Source organism: Kogia breviceps, chromosome 6, assembly GCF_026419965.1.
Source record: "Kogia breviceps isolate mKogBre1 chromosome 6, mKogBre1 haplotype 1, whole genome shotgun sequence".
In the NCBI taxonomy this organism is placed as follows: Eukaryota; Metazoa; Chordata; class Mammalia; order Artiodactyla; family Physeteridae; genus Kogia; species Kogia breviceps.
The window spans coordinates 117174207-117193239 of record NC_081315.1 but is presented as its reverse complement, the minus strand read 5'-3'; the positions used below and the strand labels follow the sequence as shown (position 1 = coordinate 117193239).

At 37.1% G+C, this 19033-nt stretch overlaps 1 protein-coding gene across 1 annotated transcript in view; it reads left to right on the top strand.

The window, feature by feature from the left end:
* Positions 1-19033, top strand: part of COL25A1 (collagen type XXV alpha 1 chain) — a 463430-nt gene that overhangs the window by 254443 nt on the left and 189954 nt on the right. The gene's annotated exons all lie outside the window — the stretch shown is intronic.

The following is a 19033-nucleotide window of genomic DNA, read 5'->3' as shown; positions in this document are numbered from 1 at the left end:
GGGAGTGCAATATGTGTCAATTTTAAAAAACCCTTTTATTTCTAATACGACCACAAACCAATTACTGTCTTGGGAATTTTGGAATAACTTATGAAGCTCCTGATATTAAATGCTTTTCCTGAAATTCTGAGGTTTCTTTGCGAGCAAACCCTCAAGCTCTTTCACACTTCTTTTTTCATTTGTTTAAGCTTGTATCTGAAATATTTGCATTTGCCAGTTCACGAAATGTAGATGGCAACATGATCGTGGAAGTGATACCCCCGGTGGGCTTGGTTCAGCGCTCTTTCCATAAGCAACACTCCCTTTGAAGTCCCTTGGAGTTTTGCCTGCATAAAGAGCTTGAGTTGGAGCCCTTGGAGAGTTGCACTTTCTTTTTTCTTTCCTTGTGTAGGTCGTGGCTGCAGCATTCCAGCCTGCTTTGTACTCACAGGAACAGATTATCTTGTCAGCTTTGAGCTAGATGTGTTTTTGAGTAATATCCTGGATATCTGTCGTCTGACCCCGGTGCCGTACTGTGCTCTGTACGTTTACGGTAGCAATGATCATCGCCCTGGAGATATTTTCTCATCCCGAATAGCCGGTTTGCTCCAGGGTTCACAGACTCTGCATTGGCAACTTCTCTAACAGGCCAGCATGGTCCAGGGAGAGGGGCTTAGCATATACTCGTTTACTTTATTCACAGGAAGCATTGGCTTCCAAATATCTTTTGCAGTCTTCCTGCCACGTTCAAGGACGGAACATAAATCATGTTAGAAATGACTTTGCTTCTGTAACTGACTTTCAGCTCTTGCTTAATGCTAGGCAGATGGCATGCCCCAGGTCTAGGAGCCTTATTCTTTGGCTTCATATTTAAGACTCTGTCTTTAAAACTAGAAACAAACCACTACTACCCAAAGGAAACTCTGGCGATTACATCCAGAATAGAGCGTTCAAGGCTTCTTTTTGTGGAGGTAAGTATTAGGCAGGCCAAGAGGCAGTTAAATCTCATTTCTGCCTTGTGATGATATTGAGGATTCTAGTATTTCCTGTTTGTTCCTTCACAAGTTTAGACACCCATATGGCTCTTGCTTTCAGGGGGCCATCTATTAGTGCAGGTTCTCCACCTAGAACATTTCAATTGTTTTTTCCTTTTCTTATTATATACTAAAAGAGAGGACTAATACGTTTTAAGCCCCTGTGTATGGCAGGCAATATTCTAGGCACTTTACATACATTTATTTTGTCTCTGATGTTACCATCCCCATTCCCATTAATGTCTCTAAACATTACCATTGTCAACAAGGAAACTGAGGCTCATAGAGGTTAATTATCAATGGCTGTACAGCTAAAGAGGGTTTTCAAAGTTGGAATTCAGTTAGATATGTCTGACTGTAAATGCTTTCTGCTTACCACATTATCCTTCTTCCTTGAAACTGTAAGTATATTATAATATGGCTCATTGTTACATAGGTTTGGCTAGCCATGGGTCAAATTGTATTTATTTTTCTTATTGAAATATAGTTGATTTACAATATTATATTCATTTCAGGGGTACAACATAGTGATTCGATATCAAATTATATTTCTTGATATAAATAATTACATAAAATAAAAGCATGACCAAAAAATGTAAACTGGCTAATCTGTACAATAAGCATTAATACTACGGCATCTCAGATGCATTTTAAAGAAGTTATAATGTGTTTAGCAAATTGCATCAGATCCACGACATAAGGGATATGTAATTATGAGGTTTTCTTTTGTGTTCTTTTGTGTGTTATTTTTGTTTTGTTTTTAAATTTTTATTGGAGTAGAGTTGATTTACAATGTTGTGTTAGTTTCTGCTGTACAGCAAAGTGAATCAGTTATACATATATCCACACTTTTTTAATACTGACTAAAAGATAACTCGAGTTATGTTGCTCACATTTGATAAGATAAAAAACCATTGATTGTGAAAAAGAGAAAAAATATATATATTCATTGTGCTACCTTTACTAATACAATGGCGTCTTACCATAAGTACTTGGGACCCCGTATCATGGGAGCCCTTAGGGGTGAAATACCTTGTAATGAAATCTTCTTAAGCCTCCAATTTCTAAACCCCCCTATATGATTTTCAAGGTATTGTATTTGCTTTTCATCAACTTTTCCTTTAGAGTAGGTGGCTTGATAAAATATTTTCATTATATTTCTTTTTGTTGTTGTTGTTATACAGCAGGTTATTAGTTATCCATTTTATACATATTAGTGTATATATGTCAATCCCAATCTCCCAATTCATCACACCACCACCACTACCCCCCACTGTCCCTCCTTGGTATCCATATGTCTGTTCTCTACCTCTGTGTCTCTATTTATACCCTGCAAACTGGTTCATCTGTACCATTTTTCTAGGTTCCACATGTATGCATTCATATACAATATATGTTTTTCTCTTTCTGACTTATTTCACGCTGTATGACAGTCTCTAGATCCATCCACATCTCTACAAATGACCCAATTTCGTTCCTTTTTATGGCCGAGTAATATTCCATGGTATATGTGTACTACATCTTCTTTATCCATTCATCTGTCGATGGGCATTTAGGTTGGTCCATGACCTGGCTATTGTAAATAGTGCTGCAGTGAACATTGGGGTGCCTGTGTCTTTTTGAATTATAGTTTTCTCTGGATATATGCCCAGTAGTGGGATTGCTGGGTCATATGGTAGCTCTATTTTTAGTTTTTAAAGAAACTTCCATACTGTTCTCCATAGTGGCTGTATCAAATTACATTCCCACCAACAGCACAAGAGGGTTCCCTTTTCTCCACACCCTCTCCAGCATTTGTTGTTTGTAGATTTTCTAATGATGGCCATTCTAACTGGTGTGAGGTGATACCTCATTGTAGTTTTGATTTGCATTTCTCTAATAATTAGTGATGTTGAGCAGCTTTTCATGTGCTTCTTGGCCATCTGTATGTCTTCTTTGGAGAAATGTCTATTTAGGTCTTCTGCCCATTTTTGGATTGGGTTGTTTGTTTTTTTAATATTGAGCTGCATGAGCTGTTTATATATTTTGGAGATTAATCCATTGTCTGTTGATTTGATTGCAAATATTTTCTCCCATTCTGAGGGTTGTCTTTTCGTCTTGTTTATGGTTTCCTTTGCTGTGCAAAAGATTTTAAGTTTCATTAGGTTCCATTTGTTTATTTTTGTTTGTATTTCCATTACTCTAGGAGGTGGATCAAAAAAGATCTTGCTGTGATTTATGTCAAAGAGTGTTCCTCCTATGTTTTCCGCTAAGAGTTTTATAGTGCCTGGTCTTACATTTAGGTCTCTAATCCATTTTGAGTTTATTTTTGTGTATGGTGTTAGGGAGTGTTCTACCTTCATTATTTTACATGTAGCTGTCCAGTTTTCCCAGCACCACTTATTGCATAGACTGTCTTATATCCATTGTATATCCTTGCCTCTTTTGTCATAGATTAGTTGACCATAGGTGCATGGGTTTATCTCTGGGATTTCTATCCTGTTCCATTGATCTATATTTCTGTTTTTGTGCCAGTACCATATTGTCTTGATTACTGTAGCTTTGTATTATAGTGTGAAGTCAGGGAGTCTGATTCTTCCAGATCCATTTTTTTTCCCTCAAGACTGCTTTAACTATTTGGGGTCTTCTGTGTCTCCATACAAATTTTAAGATTTTTTGTTCTAGTTCTGTAAAAAATGTGATTGATAGGGATTGCATTGGATCTGTAGATGGCTTTCGGCAATATAGTCATTTTCACAATATTGATTCTTCCAATACAAGAACATGGTATATCTCTCCATCTGTTTGTATCACCTTTAATTTCTTTCACCAGTGTCTTATAGTTTTCTGCATACAGGTCTTTTGTCTCCCTAGGTAGGTTTATTCCTAGGTATTTTATTCTTTTTGCTGTATTGATAAATGGGAGTGTTTCCTTAATTTCTCTTTCACATTCTTTAACAGTGGTGTATAGGAATGCAAGAGATTTCTGTGCATTAATTTTGTATGCTGCTACATTACCAAATTCATTGATTAGCTCTAGTGGTTTTCTGGTGGCATTTTTAGGATTCTGTATGTATAGTATCATGTCATCTGCAAACAGTGACAGTTTTACTTCTCCTTTTCCAATTTGTATTTATTTTTCTTCTCTGATTGCCGTGGCTAGGACTTCCAAAACTATGTTGAATAATAGTGGCAAGAGTGGACATCCTTGTCTTTTTCCTGACCTTAGTGGAAATGCTTTCAGTTTTTCACCATTGAGAATGATGTTTGCTATGGGTTTGTCATATATGGCCTTTATTATGTTAAGATAAATTCCATCTATGCCTACTTTCTGGAGTGTTTTGGTTTATTTTTTCTGGAGGCCTTTTTTCATAAATCGGTGTTGAATTTTGTCAAAAGCTTTTTCTGCATCTATTGAGATGATCATATGGTTTTTATTCTTCATTTTGGTAATATGGTGTATCACATTGATTGATTTGCATATATTAAAGAATCCTTGCATTCCTGGGATAAACCCCACTTGATGATGGTGTATGATCCTTTTAATGTGCTGTTGGATTCTGTTTGCTAGTATATTGTTGAGGAGTTTTTCATCTATGTTCATCAATGATATTGGCTTGTAGGTTTTTTTCTTTGTGACATCTTAGTTTGGTTTTGGTATCAGGGTGATGGTGACCTCCTAGAATGGGTTTGGGAGCGTTCTTCCCTCTGCTATATTTTGGAAGAGTTTGAGAAGGATAGGTGTTAGCTCTTCTCTAAATATTTGAGAGAATGCTCATGTGGAGCCATCTGGTCCTGTACTTTTGTTTGTTGGAAGGTTTTAATCACAGTCTCAATTTCAGTGCTTGTGATTGGTCTGTTTATATTTTCTATTTCTTCCTGGCTCAGTCTCAGAAGTTTGTGCTTTTCTAAGAGTTTGTCCATTTCTTCCAAGTTGTCCATTTTATTGGTATATAGTTGCTTGTAGTAATCTCTCATGATCCTTTGTATTTCTGCAGTGTCAGTTGTTACTTCTCCTTTTTCATTTCTAATTCTATTGATTTGAGTCCTCTCCCTTTTTTTCTTGATGAGTCTGGCTAATGGCTTATCAATTTTGTTTATATTCTAGAAGAACCAGGTTTTAGTTTTATTGATCTTTGCTATCATTTCCTTCATTTCTTTTGCATTTATTTCTGATCTGATCATTATGATTTCTTTCCTTCTGCTAACTTTGGGGGTTTTTTGTTCTTCTTTCTCTAATTGCTTCACATGTAGGGTTAGGTTGTTTATTTCAGATGTTTCTTGTTTCTTGAGGTAGGCTTGTATTACTATAAACTTCCATCTTTGAACTGCTTTTGCAGCATCCCAAAGTTTTGGTCCATCATGTTTTCACTGTCATTTGTTGCTAGGTATTTTTTAACTTCCTCTTTGATTACTTCAGTGATCTCTTGGTTATTAAGTAGTGTATTGTTTAGACTCTATGTGTTTGTATTTTTTACAGATTTTTTCCTGTAATTGAGAGTTAGTCTCATAGCATTGTGGTCGGAAAAAATACTGATTCGATTTCAATTTTCTTAAATTTACCAATGGTTGATTTGTGACCCAAGATATGATCTATCCTGGAGAATGTTCCATGAGCACTTGCTCAACGGCTGATGTGTATTTTCTTGCCATTCACTTTGACTTTGTTGTGAAATGTGCTCGTTGGTGCAAAGACAGGATTAGGGCACTCATCACAACAAACGAACAAGTGAAAGATTGGTTTTCTTGGAGGGACATTGGCAGATCTCTTTTGTCACTGAGAGTCACGTTTTTTCATTACCCTTCTGCAGTAATACTCTCAAGTAACATTAAAGGGGTGGGGATAGAGAAAGACTTCATAATAAAATTTAATTTAGACATCATACATTTACATCTTCATTTGATATATTTTGGAAAACTTGGCAGTATCACACTAGAATTATTTGTGGCTAGAGTGTTACTTTTGTCAGTTTCTGTGTCTTGCATATTGAGATCATGTATAATTTAAAACTTGAAATACAAGTTGAATTAGATCCCACATATCGATTTACTCTTCAGGAAGCTGTTCAGCTTATTACTCAGCCTTATCCGTCTTGACAAAAAGATATTGCTACCACAGCATTCTTTGCTATAAACAGCCACAATGTAGCAATTTTATGATAATGTATGTAATTTATTTTGATGTGAATATCAGGTGCTTTTTTCTATTTTCTTTCTCATAAAAGTGATACGTATTAAAACACTGCTCTAAAGAAATCCATGCAAGTGCTTTGAGCACCTAGCTTGGATTTTACAAATGTATTTGCTTGAATTATTTGCCTGACCATTGTGTTACCTGATTCCAGATGGCATGAGATTGTACCTTCTATTTTGGATATCTCAAAAACACATTTGTGTTTCAGCACGAAGCAAATAGTATGATCAACATTTACAAAATAACTTCAGCGTTTTTAGTTGTAGCAAATTGTGCACTAGTTTTGATGTTTTTTTAGAGTCAATGGGGGATGCCTTCTCTTTGTCCTTTCATCCCCAAAGGAGGTGCCATTCTACTATACACAGGTAACAGAATCAAACAAGTCCCATAACCATATCCAGAACTGACTCAGGAGATCTATTTTAACTGGCTTTTTTATTTGTATCAGTCTATCGAACCCTATAATTGTGTTTGACTGACAGAGATATGATGTTATTGTTGGTAGCATAGAACCCTCTGAGGTGTGAAATACAACGCCATGGTGTAGCCTGTTCTGTTCTGTCCACCTTCAACAATTGTCAGCTCGATTTGAAGCCCAGAATCTTGTTGACAGATGAATGAAGCAGACTTAGCCAAGTTAAGCTTACAATGCTATTTCTGCCAATGTGGTAGATGAATTAGTAAAAGAAATCTCTGTAGAACTTTTAGATGAGAAACTCTGATATCTTTACTTTATATGGAAAAAAACCAATATGACTTTTAAGCCAATAGTAAATCTTTTCCAGATACTTTCATAACTACAATTTATAATAACTACCTAATATGTGTGACTTTACATACCAATTCTCATTCTAGCCCTATGAACTAGAGATATATTATACCCATTTACAGAGGAAGAAACCAAGGGTTAGGGAGATCAAGTAAATTAGCCCACCCAAGGATTCACATTTAGTAGGAGTCAGAATTGGAACTTGAACCCAGGTCTATCTCTCATCAAAACCCATTTCCCCCCCATATTTCTACAAGTTGTTTTTTAGGCAGGTAAGCTTTAAGTGTTACCAACTTCTTTGCAAGTATCTTCTTTGTTGTATCTTATCCTACCTATTATCTAAGGTTCATTTTAGGTTTTTCTTAGCTATCTGTGGATCTTACATCTTGTATGTGATCTTTCATATTGCTCTTTACTCAAAACACACTTATAAATCATCTAATTTTCATCTAACAGAAGTAAATTGTGTGGAGATATGAGCTTTGGCTCTTGAGTTGAGAAAACTGAACATAAAATTGTAATGGAGTTTTTCAGCAAATGTTCCTCTAATTGCTTTTGCTATATTCTTGCTTAATTATCAAAATATTTTGATTTCTGTTTGGGCTCAAAGAGTGTACTTTTGAATGTGTGGTTACTGTTATTTTTTTCTGTAATAATAAGATATTATTTTTGATGGAGGGAGAAAACCACTCATATTGCAGGAAACGGTATCACTATAAAATACCAAGCTGGCTCGATAAATTCAGATCTAGTCACCATAACAAACCAGATAAACAAACAAAACAAACCTGGAGAATTAATTTGTGTCTAATGGCTGTTTGGGAACAGAGTTATAATAGAATGACCATAGGTTGTCACAGATGGGGAGTTCATTTTGGAACCCTGCATACAGCTTTGTGTCCTGGAACAAAAGGTAGAAAAAGAGACATAACTATAATTCTTACATAGAATAGATTCCACAGTGTCTTTTCACATCTTCTGTTTTGAGTGGTTCAGGCTGCTATGTTTGAGCATTGCCGTGTTCAGTGGCGATTTGTTTCAGTGCTTCTTTTGATATTGTTTACGTAGATTTAGTGCCAGATTAAACAGAATTTTGGAATTCTTGAAGGGGCAGAGATAATGGAAAAATACCCCCCAAACTGAGATAAGTAAAGGTGTTAAAGTGAAAAAAGAAAAAAAGGAGGAGGAGAAGGAGGAGGAAAGAGACATACCAAAATATTGACAATGTATTTTTTGCAAGATTATTCTTTCCTGTGGTCTATTTCTGGATACCATCTGTTTTAGAAAGACTGTAGCTGTTTTAACAGACAAACTCTGAGATGTTACTGGCTTACCACGGTAGACATTGATTTCTTATACATGATGCAAGACAAGGCTCTGGGGACTCTGCCATCTTCCATATGTGTGTTCTGAGGTTACCCTGGGCATAGGCATACAGCCACTGGATAAGATAAAGAAAGAAAGAGAATGGACAGTCAGGTGGGAGGATTTTTTTGGCCAGCACTAGAAGTACAAGAGTTTATGGTTTATATCACTGCTGACCACATTTCTTTGGCAAGGGTCAAGTCACATTTTCACACATTACTGCAAGGGAGAGAGTGAAATGTAGCTGTGGGCTTAGAAGAAAAAGTAAACAAAATTGGTGAACAGCCAATCTCTGCTACCCTGTTTGGATATAATTCCTTAAGGAATTGAGAGAACCAGAAATCTCCAACGAGATGTGCATAGGTACGTCACTTGGGGAGTAATGTGACCTCTGAGTTTGTAAAATTTTAGAAAAGAAAAAAAAATTCATCAAAACTGTTATCACTAGAAACTTTGAACTGAAAAAGAAAAGGGAAGAGAATTTTTTTGAAAAAGAGCAACATAAAAGTTAGGGAGCGCTTTGTAAGAAGAATAAAGTATGAGTACCAGGCTAGGAGCCTCAGACCTCCCAGGTTACTTCATAACTTCATTGATAATGAAGGTTTTTTTGTCCTTAAACACTTACAAAATCTTCAAGCACCAACAGACACTGCTATGGCTTTCTCTTTCTTCTTACTATTTCTCATGCCGCTGAGTGATTTCAATACCCTGTATTGGATCCAGGGTGATCGTCTCGATTGGAACAGTTCTAGTTATCTTGTTTCATATTCCCAATTGTCTCATGTGAAAGTTTAATTTTTAATAATGCTTCTGTGAAAAAAATGACATTTTTAGGGTCACTTTCCTAAGGTTTGAAGAGGGAGCAACTGATCTTCTTCTAGTGAGAAACATGATTAAAACAAAAAAGTGGGAGTTTCGGGATGAACCCTCTCTCTTCCAAAGAGGTAAAAGAGTGTTTCATTTTACACTAAAAAATAAAAAAGCAAAACAGCACAAGGCAGTCAGAATTATTAAAAACGAATCTCTCTGTTGTAAAGTCTTTGCTTTTGGTTGCTGATTGGACACCTGCATATTTTTCTAATAGCCAGTCTGTGAACAAATGGAGTGTCATGTCCCTTCTTCCTGTTTGACTTTCTTGTGGCCAAATACTTAGTTGTGTGGCTGAATTCCTAGGGCGGTCTGCTTATGCAGGCTTGTAATGCCTTATGGGACAAATTCGGGAAGTCGTAATTATATGACTTCCGTGGATTTGTGAGGCAATCACTAGCCATAGTCAAGAAAGCCACACTAAAATAAAGTGCTATGAAGAACTAAATAGACATTTCTCCAAAGAAGATATACAGATTGCTAACAAACACATGAAAGAATGCTCAACCTCATTAATCATCAGAGAAATGCAAATCACAACTACAATGAGATATCATCTCACACCGGTCAGATTGGCCATCATCAAAAACTCTAGAAACAATAAATGCTGGAGAGGGTGTGGAGAAAAGGGAACCCTCTTGCACTGCTGGTGGGAATGTAAATTGATACAGCCGCTATGGAGAACAGTATGGAGGTTCCTTAAAAAACTACAAATAGAACTACCATACGACCCAGCAATCCCACTACTGGGCATATACCCTGAGAAAACCATAATTCAGAAAGACTCATGTACCAAAATGTTCATTGCAGCTCTATTTACAATAGCCAGGACATGGAAGCAACCTAAGTGTCCATCAACAGATGAATGGATAAAGAAGATGTGGCACATATATACAATGGAATATTACTCAGCCATAAAAAGAAATGAAACTGAGTTATTTATAATGAGGTGGATGGACCTGGAGTCTGTCATACAGAGTGAAGTAAGTCAGAAGGAGAAAAACAAATACCGTATGCTAACACATATATATGGACTCTAAGGGAAAAAAATGTCATGAAGAGATTAGTGGTAGGACGGGAATAAAACACAGACTTACTCGAGCATGGACTTGAGGATATGGGGAGGGGGAAGGGTGGGCTGTGACGAAGTGAGAGAGTGGCAGGGACATATATACACTATCAAATGTAAATTAGATAGCTAGTGGGAAGCTGCAGCATAGCACAGGGAGATCACCTCTGTGCTTTGTGACCACCTAGAGGGGTGGGATAGGGAGGGTGGGAGAGAGGGTGATGCAAGAGGGAAGAGATATGGGAACATATGTATATGTATAACTGATTCAGTTTGTTGTAAAGGAAAAACTAACACACTATTGTAAAACAATTATACTCCAATAAAGATGTTAAAAAAATAAATAAATAAAATAAAATAAAGTGCTATGAAAAAGCAGTTTGGACACATCTTTGAATGTAAATATTTTGAACAAAGTCAAATGAGTGACTGAAGGGTCTATTATTGTTTCCTCATGAATGGCCAAGCATTTAGTCATCTTCAGCAGCACGGAATTGCAGAGAAGACCTCATTGTCCCCATTCTTCCAAACTAGTTATGTAAAATGCTATGGTTTCCTCTTATTCAGAGTAGCTCCTGCTTAATTTCTGACCATTTGGACACCGTGATGTTGGCCTACATTTGGCCTAAAGTAACTAAGTATGACTTGTTTGCTCTGAATTGAGTCCTGAACCATAATATAGAAAGAATTCCCTCCTTATTAAATGAACTTTAGTTCTTGCTTTGGTGGAATTAAAAAGACATCAAGCCTTGCAATCGAAAGTGTCCCGGGTTACCTAAATGTTCTTTTGGGTTTTTTTTTAGTTATTATGACAGATATATATATATATTTTTTTCACAAAATTCAGAAACAGGACAAGGCCACCTACTACCAGTTTGATCACTTAACATATTTCTTTTTTTAAAAACATCTTTATTGGAGTATAATTGCTTTACAATCGTATGTTAGTTTCTGCTTTACAACAAAGTGAATCAGTTATACATATACATATGTTCCCATATCTCTTCCCTCTTGTGTCTCCCTCCCTCCCACCCTCCTTAATGAATGATATTTTTAATGCACTTTTTATCTTCACAGTCCCCATGCTTTCTTAAGATTTACTTAGGGCTAAATAAAATAAAACTTTTCTTGTTTCCTTACTTGCTAATATTTTCAGTCTCAAAAATACACATATACATCTCTAGCTTGTATTTCTGCAGAATGTCTTATTAACAAGTGTTTCTATATGCTCAAAGAAATGAATAAAGGTTGGAATCATGGGATATAGAGGCAGGAGGGACTTAAAGTGTTATTAATAATTAGTTCATACAGGTATCTAAAATATAGTGCCCACTTATTCAATGATTCATTCATCAAACTCATATGGAATGCCTAATATGTGCCATGCCCTGTGCTATACATGATGGGGATACAACAGCAAATAAACATAGCCCCTGTCTTCAAAGACCTTAGAGTCTACTAGGAGCAAAACAAAACAAAAGCATAGCAATATTATATGAGAAATATGCTCAGGATATGTCGAGGCACAACGGAAGAAACATAGCGGGGTAAATCACCCAAATTTTGGTGGGAGGGGATCAGGTTGCCTCTGGATCTAAGTCAGGGTGTTGTCAACGTGAAAAGTCTAACATGTGCAGAGTTTTCATGGAGGCTAGCATGTTCAAAACCTTTGAGATACACGAAAGAATGGTATTTAGGAAAACTGCTTATTAAGGTTGAAATGTAATGTTCAAGGAGGGGATGAGGAAGTAAATAGAAAGCAGGGATTGGGGTAAGATGAGGTGAAGGACCTTGCATGCCATGCTAAGTAATTATCCTAAAAGTATACAATCTGCAGGATTTAAGAAGTGGGGTAGCATGGTCAGACAAACATTTTGGGAAGATCAGTCTTGCTAAAGGACAGGAGGAAGACAAGGGGGAAGAGAGAGGTGGTTAATATATTGTTGCAGTTATTTGGGTGAGAAATAAAATGACCTGGAGATATACAGAGAATGAGATAGATTCAGGGTGTATTAATGAGGTAGAAATGGCAGAATGTGTGACTAGCTGTAAGGATGAGGAGGAGGGCGAAGTGAGGGTGATTCTCAGGCCTTGCTCTGGGGAATAATAGTGCAGACCATGGGCTAGAGACTAAAGAAGGAAGAGCAGATTTGGGGAGGAGATGATGCTGAGGTTTGATTGGAGCCCACATCCAGACTGAGGGAAAGGACAAAATGGACTGTCCAGGGACTGAGCTGAGCAGGAGTCAGGAGGTCCAGGCGGAGGTAGCCTGGGCTGCAGACCAAACCAGAGAGGCAAGGGGCTTGCTCTTCCTAATCGCAGCTGCACTGCACTCTCCCCTCCTCCTAGCTTTGAACTGGTTACATTTTACAGTGCTCTGTGGAAGGAGAGTAGAAATAGGAAAGCTGAGGCATCTGTACAAAGCGTCTGAGTCACCACTTCCTTCTATTAATAAACAAATGAAATCCATATTTGTGTAGCTAACCCACAGAAAAGGAGGGAGAATGTTTGGCAGGCATAGTAGAAATCCAATCTGGAAACTACAAATTTAAAAACAATTATTTTAAATTTTATATCACAAACTTCCTCTTGGAGGCTTCTGTTAGCTACATCTACGTTAGGATATTCTTCTGGGAGTAGAAATATAAGGGCTCCAGAGCTTTGCTGCCCAGAGCCATGGAGTTTAGAGGACTCATGAAAGCATACTTTTCGTCCTGTACTGCAGACACCATCTTCTGTTCTGATATATCATTTCACTCAACAGGCGTAGACCCACATAGTTTGTCTCTTGATTTGCAGTTTGGGAAACAATTTCAACTCGCTCCCTCCCAGGGCACATTATTAACAACCGACTGGCATACAGTTTCAGACTTTTTCGCAGGTGAGAGTGAAAACTGAAAGAGTGGATTAAAGGGTTCCCTGCAGGCACCCTGGATCATTTATCGCCCTTTTGCTGTAATGGCTGGATGGCTATATCTTTCTCCATATGTAGCCTTTCATTTAGACTTCTAATCAGTGGTAAAGAATAAGAACTGGTTTTTAAAAACCATCCCTTGGGGTGGAACTAATCAGCTTGTGGTTTCCCTTCAGTTAGTCTCACCATTATCCAATATGCCCTCTATATCTTCACATAGGAAATGACCTAAACTTCCACTTGCAGTTGTGCGGATTATTTATCCTGTTGCCTCCCTCCATCTTCATCCAACCCTCTACTTTGCATGTTAAAGTTAAGCCTCTAATCATTGAATCTTAATGTCTGGAAAGTTGATCTGGCATCGCCATTACATACCAACTTACTTTGTACCTTATGCGGCGTGACTTGAAAAGAAACTATTTTGAATTCTTGTATTGTTTACCAGTTTGAAAGTTCTGTGAAAGATGAGGATTTATGCCTTTGCCTGACTGGATCCCCTGGGCTTTATTTGTTAAGAATGTTATTTTCCCATAGGCATTAACTCCCCTGTTTAGAGGGAAAAAAATCCTTATTTAGCTTCAGTTTGGTAATGTTAATAGAGTTCAGAAGGAGAGACTTTGAAGGGTGTAAACAAACTGAAGGCGATTTCAGATCATTAGAACATTTTGAACAAAATGAAAAATTGCTTGACCTTGTACCAAATATTATAATTCGTAAGAAACTCATACAGAAATTATGTATTTTCTATAATATGAGGTTTCCTATGTGCATATATGTAATCAAAACCACAAGGCAAATGAATTTGGATTGGGAAACCTCCTGCTATTCACCATTGTGAGGAGAAGCTTTTATTTTGTCATTAAAAAGTATCATTAAAGGGTAGACAATTTCTTTCATTCCTATTCATTTCTGTAACTTCCAGTGCTTTCTAAATACTCTAATAACTAGAGCACCTAGATCATTTTCTAGGCTTGTGTTCTGTTAAAAGTAAATTAAATAGGAAGCTTTCGTTTTTGTAAATTATTACTGGAAATTGACCTGAATCATCTCTCTGTCTCAGTAGGAACTCAATCTATTGCCTTAAAGTACAGTGTTTACCAAGATGTGACCTACTTTAGTTCTTTCAGTGATTTATAATATCCTTTGATATTGTCAGTAAATTAGACTCCATGGACAATGTAAGAATTTCTTTCGGGAAGAGTTTTGATAACAGTCAAAGGGGATGGTTTATATTAGAATGTTTCTTATTTGGGAACTTGAAGTCAGCATCATTTCAGGTGTGAAATGTTTCCTTGCTATATCCTGCTTTGCTCATTGACAGTAGCTACAGCAGGTGGCTTACTATTCAAATCAGTATGATAAACCTCTTAGAAAATGACATCTCTTTTGTTACATATTTGTTCCCACCTTATCTCACTCTGTGCTGGCTAGCCTTTTAAATACCTTTGCATACCAAGAATGGTATTTTAAAAGCATCCTAAATTACAGATCTTCCAACTTCTTACTTTTAAAACTATAACCAAAGCTAGTTGAATGTTTGGCTTTATCCACCAAGGGCATCATATGAAGCCCAGTAAATGAATGTATGTACTTATGTAAAACTAGCTCCTTGTCTAACATCCAAATATATATGTAATGGGATACTAAAATAATAGTGAATTATTAAAGTTCTTATATTTGGCATTTATAGGCTTTTAATTTCTTTCTAACAAATTTAGAAATAGTTCATCTGTAACAATTAACCATTATATTGACTCTTCATTCAGAATATTTTGTAGCTCAAATTTTTCTAAGTAAAAAAATATATATTTTTAGAAGAAGGATCTTTTCCTGAGATTTTTATCTTCAAATTATGGAAAGTTTCAGAGTGCATTAAATATGAAAATTATAGAATATTAGTTGGTGGGAACCTCAGAGATAGAGTCCAAATTTTCTCTTTACATTTTAAATTAAATAACTAAAAGTGGATCCCAAACATGAATTTTAAGGAAGATATTGTCACATTGACATAGCTGTTCTGCAGTGATGAAAATGGGCTTATGAATAATGGCATACAGTATGTTTTATCTACATTAGTTCATTTCCAAGGGGATGTCTTTTAAAATCCTCCATGTTTTAAAAGGTTCAACTCATCAAAGTCATCATGTCACATCTGTTACAAAGATTTGTCTGTTGCTGATCTACAGCTAACTAATTTTCCAGAAATGACACTTCTCATAGTTTATTGTGTTCTTATCATCATGGCACAAACCAGCATCAAATGTGTTTCTTGAGTGATGCTTAAGATGAAGTAGCCACGTGCATTATGTTTTTGAACATGGAGGTTTCGGTTTCTTAAGAGAAATAAGAACTTTTAGGTAAAGATGTCTTTCAGGTTTCAATCAGCCATAAACTTTTACATTTTTGTTTTTTAAATATTTGTGTGGTTAAGAAATAGAATAACACCATGAAGAAAATCTATTTCCTACTTTTAAATAATATTGTCTTCCAATGACTTGAATTAAACCTCAAAACTTTGTTAATCTTTAATTGCTTGTGTTTTTACTTTAATTTAAATTTAAATAGGGTTAAGAGAAAGTTTGAGTATTTAGTATCAAGTTGAAGTATTTGAATTATTGGCATTATTTATAAACTTTTTTTTTTGGCTCTTTTGGTTTTTTTCTTTTTTTTTTTTTTTTTTTTGCGGTACGCGGGCCTCTCACTGTTGTGGCCTCTCCCGTTGCGGAGCACGGGCTCCGGACGCGCAGGCTCAGCGACCATGGCTCACGGTCCCAGCTGCTCCGCGGCATGTGGGATCTTCCCGGACCGGGGCACGAACCCGTATCCCCTGCATCAGCAGGCAGATTCTCAACCACTGCGCCACCAGGGAAGCCCCTTTTTGGCTCTTTTGGATTCAGATCTTATTTAGACAAGATTAATGTTTATGCAAGTGAAAGAATAAAAACTTATTATGGAATGACATGAGATGGAATGAGATGTATGTTTGTCGTAAAAAGTCTTGCTGCAAAAACAAATTCGTTTTCTTCCCTACAAAAGTTAGAAGAAAACATGATTCTACCCCATTGTTAAATGGGTTTGATATTTCTTATTAGTCTTTACTACTATGGGCTCTTCATGAAAGGGAGATGTTGAAAAGAATTTAGAACTCTGGGAAATGTTTACACCAGGAAATAGGCAGGTGAAAACTGTATTCTCTAGGATCACAAAGCAAAGAGGTTTCAAACGTATTATTTCCTTCAAGAATTTGAAAATGAATCATGGTTTGGCTGAACTGCTTGAGCTCTCTCTTCTGATTGGGACTGCCTTTAGCTGTGCCTGCCTGCAGTAACAACATGACTGTACAAATAAGGGGGGACAGATTCCGTTGTAGTACAGATAGTGTGTGTGGGAATAAATAGACCCAGGAGCTAAAGGAACCCCAAACTGCACTATACCTGCCCTCTAACATAAGAGGAAAAATCCTCCCTTGGCTTAATGGCAGAACCAGGTCCCTTGACTTCCTTTGTGAATAAGGACAGTGCTACATAACTCTCATGTCCTAGTTCATGCTTCATATACCTATACTGTGCGTGTGCGTATGCATTTGTGTGAACTAAAACTTCTCCCTGAACTCTCCTTTCAGTGAGAAAAAAATAAATGGCTAGGGTTTGTAGTTTGTCAAAAGCTTTGAAGAGATGGGTTTAGCAGACTTTATTTCTGGAGGTTTGTACCGCCTCTCTACCCCTTTAGGAAGGACCTGGTGGGTTAGCCTAATTTGCTTAATTCACACCAATTATTAATGCAAGCGTCTACCTGGGCCTACTTCCTTTCATTTATACAGTTTCAAGGATGGCCAGTCAGCAGGATCCAGGCAGGACATAGAACCATTCATGCATGGGAACTCGTGCTTTATTCTCTCCCCAGTAGGCTCCTAGCATGCTGTGGCTGCAGCCCATGGAACACCATCTTCTATCCGTCAGCAGTTATTTAGAATCATTCAGAAAGAACCTGCTGACCCTCATCAATAGAGGTAATTTAGCCAGTGGCTCTAAAAATGCTGTTACAGTTCCTGTCTCAACTGGGAACATTCATATTATAGAAGAGCTGAATGTATTCAGTATACTCTTGGTAACATTACAGCCTCTAATTTAGTCCCAGCATCACTAACTGTATAACGTTATCTGTTAAATTAAGGTAGTTTATTTTTCAATACAATCATTTTTATCACGGTGAGAAGAGAGAATTTTAACTAGTTTTCACAATTTAAGTCTTTGTCAAAAGGTCTTCCAGTTGCTTGGGAAGATAAAGCCCAATAAAATATGGGAATCTGAAAATGTATGAATTTCTCTGTGTCACTTGTGACTGCAAGTTCCTCCACTGAAGGGTCCCTGCCTTATTTTTCCTTGTTCCTCTATCACCACCACAGTGCCTGGCATTTAGTAGGTTGACTGAATAAAAATTCATATAAAGATAAATTTTTAAAAGTCAAATATTTATTATATGCCTGCCACTGTCCAAGATGCAGTATAGTATAATAGTTTAAAAAGTATAGGGCTTCCCTGGTGGCACAGTGGTTGAGAGTCCGCCTGCTGATGCAGGGGACACAGTACTGTGCCCCGGTCCGGGAAGATCCCACATGCCGCGGAGCGGCTGGGCCCATGAGCCATGGCCACTGAGCCTGCGCGTCCGGAGCCTGTGCTCCGCAACGGGAGAGGCCATAACAGTGAGAGGCCCGCGTACCGGAAAAAAAAAAAAAAAAAAAATTTATATATATATATATATATATATATAGGCTCTGGAATCTGACAGACCTGAATTCATATCTCAGTATTTTCCCTTACTAGCTGTGTGATCTTGGGCAAGTCACTCACCCTCTCTGTCTCAGTTTCCACAACTGTATAATGGGGCTAATAATGGTACCTGCTGATGTCTGCAAAGCAAAAGACACAGTGCCTGGCTTATTGTATCAGCACCATGAGTGTTAGCTGTTCAAGGAGCATACCATTTAATAGGAGAGGTAGCCATCATTTAAGGCAGAATATAATGTCATAAAAGAATTAAGAAAATGATCTGTGGCTATTCAGAAGAAATAACGTTCCTATCTGCTGTGGGAAAGCAGGCAGATCTTTGAAAGAGATGAAAGCCCTAAAGCCTGGATGGGATTTTGACAAGTGGAATGGGCGGGAGGGCACGCAGGCTGGGTGGATAGCAGGAAAAGGTGTTTGAGGGGTCAGGAGCCTGAAGCAATTGGAGGCCATGGGTGTCTCCGGAGGCTGAGCTGAGAGCTTTGACTGCCAGGTCTAACTAAGCCTTGATTTGGTCAGAATGAGATGTCATTACCTTTGATGGAGCAGAAGTGAAGTTTTGAAACTGGGTCAGTTACTGCTGGGACTGCCCGAGTCCTCCAAGTGCCATATGTCTTCCTCTGACATTTCAGCAGCACTTTGTTTACATAGCCACTGTAACCCTTAAAGTTTTGTGACTTACTTGGTAAAGTTTCTTTGGCCTTTTTACAGAAAATGTAGGAATGGGTGATTCATGGAAATTCTATGGTAGCTCATCATGAACAATGTCTAGATACAAGAATTATAGGGAAATTCAGTCTTTTAAGCAACATATTTTGCATAATTTCTCTATACTTCCAAAGATTTTTGAGTCCTTATTGAATAAATATAGATAATATTATCTTTATTATTGTTAGAGTATATGTTATTGAAATTGTATTCCTGCAATTAAGCCTAAAGAGATAGGAACATAGCTAAAATAAATTAAGTATGGCTTAAAAAATTGTTAAAACATCACTGGTTAAAAACTATAATAAAAGATTACACCAGACATTCTAGTAATTGAACCTATTAAAGATAACCTACTGGGTATATCACAA